The sequence below is a fragment of the Budorcas taxicolor genome, chromosome 11 (genome assembly GCF_023091745.1).
Source record: "Budorcas taxicolor isolate Tak-1 chromosome 11, Takin1.1, whole genome shotgun sequence".
Classification (NCBI taxonomy): Eukaryota; Metazoa; Chordata; class Mammalia; order Artiodactyla; family Bovidae; genus Budorcas; species Budorcas taxicolor.
This window is the reverse complement of record NC_068920.1, coordinates 118,926,528-118,931,915: the sequence shown is the minus strand read 5'-3', so window position 1 is coordinate 118,931,915 and position 5,388 is coordinate 118,926,528. Positions and strand designations below refer to the sequence as shown.

The following is a 5,388-nucleotide window of genomic DNA, read 5'->3' as shown; positions in this document are numbered from 1 at the left end:
GTGCTGAGAAGGCGGCTGGCTCTGTAAGGGGATTAAACCTAGCCGGCGTAAGGCTGAGGCCAAGCATTGTGCTGGGAAGGCGGCTGGCTCTGTGGACACCTTGTTGGTAAGATAACCTCAAGAAAAAGGAAGTTTCAGGGGGGGCCAAGAAGACCTAGTGCTGCGTTCTCGGCCGATGTGTATTTGTTATCTGTTTGTCATGTCTGTGTGAGTGCCGGCATTGTCTCTGCTCTTTGTGTGTTCATTTTGTCTCCTGCGTTCTTCTCTGTAATCATGGGGCAAGCAACTTCCACTCCTTTGTCCCTTATGACTGACCACTTTTCTGATTTTAAGTCTAGAGCACGAAGTCTATCGGCGTTGGTGAAGAAGAACAAACTAATGATTTTTTGTTCCGCTGAGTGGCCTGCCTTTAATGTCGGCTGGCCGCGAGAGGGAACCTTCAGCCTGCCAATTATTCAAGCAGTTAGAGAGAAAGTGCTTGCTCCTGGCCCGTCTGGACACCCAGACCAAGCTCCCTATATTTTGGTCTGGCAGGATTTGGTAGAAAATCCACCTGCCTGGCTGAGACCTTTTATTCCCCAGCCCTTTACTTCCCCTTCCCCCACTTCGTCTATCCCACAGGTACTTGTAGAAACATCCAAAGAGGAAGAACACAAAGAGCGCAATGGCCAAATAAAGCAGGTATTCCAGGAATCCTCACTATATCCTAACCTAATTGACCTAGAAACCGATCTCTCCCCACTCTGCTATGCACATCTGCCTTTGCCCCCTCAGGTACCTCAGATTTTGTCCGGAGGAACACGAAGGGATACCGAACCTTCGGCCCCAACCCAGGAAAGGGGCCCCGCCCAGGGAACTCAAAGAAGAACTAGAGGAGTCCTCAATGTGGCAGACGAGGACAGCCCGGAAGCCCCCACCTCCACGGTCCAGGCACTTCCTGTTCGGGTGGGGCCAGCCTGTCGGGTCGGGGAATGAACGTACCAATACTGGCCCTTTTCCACTAGTGATTTATATAATTGGAAAACTCAAACCCCTTCGTTCTCAAAAAAGCCTCAGGGCCTCATTGACCTTTTAGAATCCATTATTTTCGCCCATAACCCCACTTGGGATGATTATCAGCAGCTATTACAAGTGCTTTTCACCACAGAGGAATGCAAACGGATATTGTCGGAAGCACAGAAAAATGTTCTAGGGGTAGATGGGAAACCTACAATGCAACCTAATCTGACTGATGAAGGATTCCCCCTGACGCGGCCCCAATGGGACTTCGAGTGCGCTGAAGGTAGGGAGCGTCTCCGAGTGTAACGCCAGACTCTTATGGCTGGGCTCGGAGCAGCCACCAGGAAACCAAGAAATTTGGCAAAGGTAAATCTGGTTAGACAGGAGCCAAATGAAAGCCTGGCAGCTTTCCTTGAGAGATTAATGGAAGCTTTTAGGCAGTATAACCCCATGGACCCACAGGCTGATGAGTCATGTGTGGCAATTATGCTAGCATTTGTAAATCAGGCAGCTCCAGATGTCAGGAGGAAACTGCAGAAAATAGAGAGGTTAGGGGAACAATCCATACAAGACCTGGTGACGGCAGCAGAGAGGGTTTTTAACCATAGGGAAACTCCAGAGGAAAGAGAAGAACGTGTTAGAAGGGAAGAGAGAGAGTTCAGGGCTGAGGAAAACTGTAGGAATCAGAAAGAATTAGCCCAGATATTCTCTGCAGGGGTGAGACAGAGAGCTAATTCTCAGGGAACTAGTGAAGTCAGGCTGAGAGATGAAGGAAAACAAGTTGGACAGAGACTAAGAAAGGACCAATGTGCATATTGTCAGGAGCGAGGACACTGGAGAAGAGAGTGCCCTAAAAGAAAACCAGGGGAAAAGCCCACCAGGGAAGAAGCACCTTCCCTGGGGGCCCACGTCTTATATGCAGGAGATGATAGCAATTAGGGGGATCAGGGCTCAGCCCTCCTCCCCGAGTCCTGGGTAACTATACATGTGGAGGGGAAACCAGTCGGCTTCATGGTGGACACAGGGGCCCAATACTCAATCCTTAACTGGAAAGATGGACCAATGTCCGAGAAAACCAGCTGGGTACAAGGGGCCACCGGAACTGAACGATATGGGTGGACTACTAAACAGCAGGTGGACTTGGGGGCCCAATGAGTGTCCCACTCATTTCTTGTGATACCAGAATGCCCGGCTCCCTTACTAGGGAGGGATTTATTATCTAAGGTCAATGCTCAAATCCACTTTGACCACAGAGGGATATCAGTTATGGATGGGACCAGATATCCTATACAGGTTTTGTCCTTGGCGCTGAGGGACGAATATAGACTGTACCAGCCGAGGCCTCCCATGGCTATTGACCCTAATGTGCAGCCTTGGGTCCAAAAATACCCTATGGCCTGGGCAGAAACAGTGGGAGTAGGACTAGCCAAACAGAGACCCCCCATCATTGTTGAACTGAAAGCAGATGCCACCCCGGTATGGGTGAAACAGTACCCCCTGAGTCTGGAGGCCCAATGAGGAATCACGCCACATATCCAGAGGCTCTTAAAGGTAGGGATTATCAGAAGGTGTCGATCTCCGTGGAACACTCCCCTGTTACCTGTGAGAAAGCCTGGGGGAATGGACTTTAGACCGGTCCAAGATCTTCGTGAAGTCAACAAACGGGTGAGTGACATTCATCCTACTGTCCCTAACCCATACACCCTCTTGAGTGCCCTGCCACCAGACTATGTCTGGTATACGGTCCTGGACTTGAAGGATGCCTTTTTCAGTTTGCCGCTGGCCCATTCGAGCCAAGAGATCTTCGCTTTCGAGTGGGCCAAGGAAGGCAGCCTGACCACAGGACAACTAACCTGGACTCGCCTCCCACAGGGCTTCAAAAACTCACCAACGCTATTTAATGAGGCTCTGGGCGAAGACCTCCGTGAGTACCAGGCTGATCACCCCATCGTTGTCTTGTTGCTGTATGTGGATGATCTTATGCTAGCCGCTGCTACCGAGGAGGCATGCCTAGAGGCGACAGGCAACTTCCTCCAAACTTTGGGGACATTGGGATACTGGGCTAGTGCAAAGAAAGCCCAAATTGCTAGAGAGGAGGTCACCTACTTAGGATATAAGATAAAGCAGGGGCAGAGATGGCTGACACAGGCTATGAAAGAGACTATTTTGCAGATCCCTGAGCCAGCAACTCCTCGTCAAGTGAGAAAATTTCTTGGGACTGTTGGGTATTGCAGGCTGTGGATCTTGGGGTTTGCTGAAAAGGCCTGGCCATTGTATGAAGGGAGCAGGGAGAGTAAAAATTGGACTTGGACTGAGCCAATGAGACAGGCATTTCAAGAACTTCGGCAGGCTCTGCTGAAAGCCCTGGCCCTTGCTTTCCCTAGCCCGTCTGAGCCCTTCCAACTGTTTGTGGATGAAAAACAGGGAGTAAGAAAGGGAGTCTTGACACAGCAATGGGGGCCTTGGAAGCGACCTGTAGCCTACCTCTCTAAAAGACTGGACCCAGTGGCCGGCCGCGGGGTGGCCACCCTGCCTCCGAATCATCACAGCCACTGCTCTCCTGGTCCATGATGCCGACAAGTTAATGTATGGACAACAGCTCCTGGTCTACACTCCCCATGCCATTGAAGGGATTCTTAAGCAGCCACCAGGTAAGTGGATCTCCAATGCCCGCTTAACCCATTACCAGGCCTTGCTGCTGGATACCCCCCAGATACACTTTCAGACGCCCTGCTTCCTGAACCCAGCCACTCTCCTGCCTGCCCCGAAGAAAGACGGCCCCCTCCATGATTGTGGTGAGATATTGGCCGATGTGACGGCCATACAGAAAGACCTAAAAGATGTGCCCTTAAAAGACAGTGAACTGGTATGGTTTGCAGACGGAAGTAGTTTTGTGAAAGATGGACAAAGAAGGGCAGGGGCAGCCATTGTAGATGACTCTTGAAGGGTCATCTGGGCTGAAGGACATCCGCCCAGAAAGTGGAATTAATAGCCTTGATACAGGCACTAGAAAGGGCAGAAGGAAAAAAGATCACCATTTATACCGACAGCCGGTATGCATCTGGAACAGTGCATATTCAGGGCCCAATATATAGAGAGCGGGAGTTTATGACAGCAGGGGAAAAAGAAGTTAAAAACCTACTTGAGATTCGCAGACTCCTAGCAGCAGTCCACTGACCCTGAGCCGTGTCCATAGTACATGTCCCAGGACACCAAAAAGGAAAAGATATCAAGGCTTGGGGCAACCGTGCTGTCAATGTGGCGGCTTGGGAAGCAGCCCTCGAAAACTGTAAAACCCCCATATTGACTGTGGGATTGCCACCCCCGGAAATGGGAACCCTGCCCCTGATCCCCGAGTATTCCTCTTCCAATCTAAGTTGGAGTCAAAAAAAATGCCAACTGTCTGGAGGGCAAAGACGGATGGTATCGAGACCAAAATGGCAACTTGTTGCTTCCAGCTAACTTGGGTTGACACCTTTGCACGCACCTACATCAGACCACCCATCTGGGAGAGAAAAAGACTCTAGCACTCTTACAGACAGTGTGTCTGTGGTTTCCCCGACAAAAGGCAACTATACAAGACATAGTCTGTGCCTGTAAGGCGTGCCAGATGATGAGACCAGGAAAAGGACAGCACACAGGTATAAGGTACCAGGGAGAAAGGCCGGGACAACACTGGGAGATAGATTTTACAGAGGTAAGGCCAGGCAAGTATGGGTGCCATTATCTGTTAGTTCTGGTTGATACTTTCTCTGGGTGGGTAGAAGCATATCCCACTAAGAGGGAAACAGCAACAATGGTAGCTAAAAATCTCCTAGAAGGGATAGTGCCTAGGTTTGGGCTGCCGGTAACCATTGGCTCTGATAATGGACCTGCTTTTGTGAGTCAAATTGTTCAGGGACTGGCCTTAGCTCTGGGGACCAAATAGAAACTACATTGCGAATACAATCCCCAGAGCTCAGGACAGGTAGGAAAAATGAATCGTACTCTAAAAGAAACTTTGGCAAAACTGGCAATAGAGACTGGTGGGGACTGGGTGACTCTCCTTCTCTTCGCTCTCTTCCGAGCATGTAATACCCCCTACAAGTTAAGCCTAACCCCCTTTGAAATTGTTTATGGGGCGCCCCCTCCAGTGTGTCATGTCTTTGAGGGAAGAATCCAGGCGCCTCCTTCATTGCGGCAGTTCCAAAAAGCTCTATTGGCCTTAAGCAAGGTGCATGTGCCCATCTGGACTTTACTCAAAGACATCCATAAAGGCCAAGAGAAGGGAACAATTCCTTCACACAACATTGGTCCGGGGGACTGGGTTTGGGTCAAACGGCATCAAGTCAAGACATTAGAGCCTAGATGGAAGGGCCCTTATGTTGTTCTTCTTACTACCCCTACTGC

The 5,388-nt window shown here is 50.2% G+C and overlaps 1 pseudogene; it reads left to right on the top strand.

Annotated features, from left to right (window-relative positions):
• Positions 1 to 273: 273 nt before the first annotated feature.
• On the top strand, positions 274 to 4,461 carry LOC128055708 (uncharacterized; annotated as a pseudogene).
• The last annotated feature ends 927 nt before the right edge of the window (positions 4,462 to 5,388 follow it).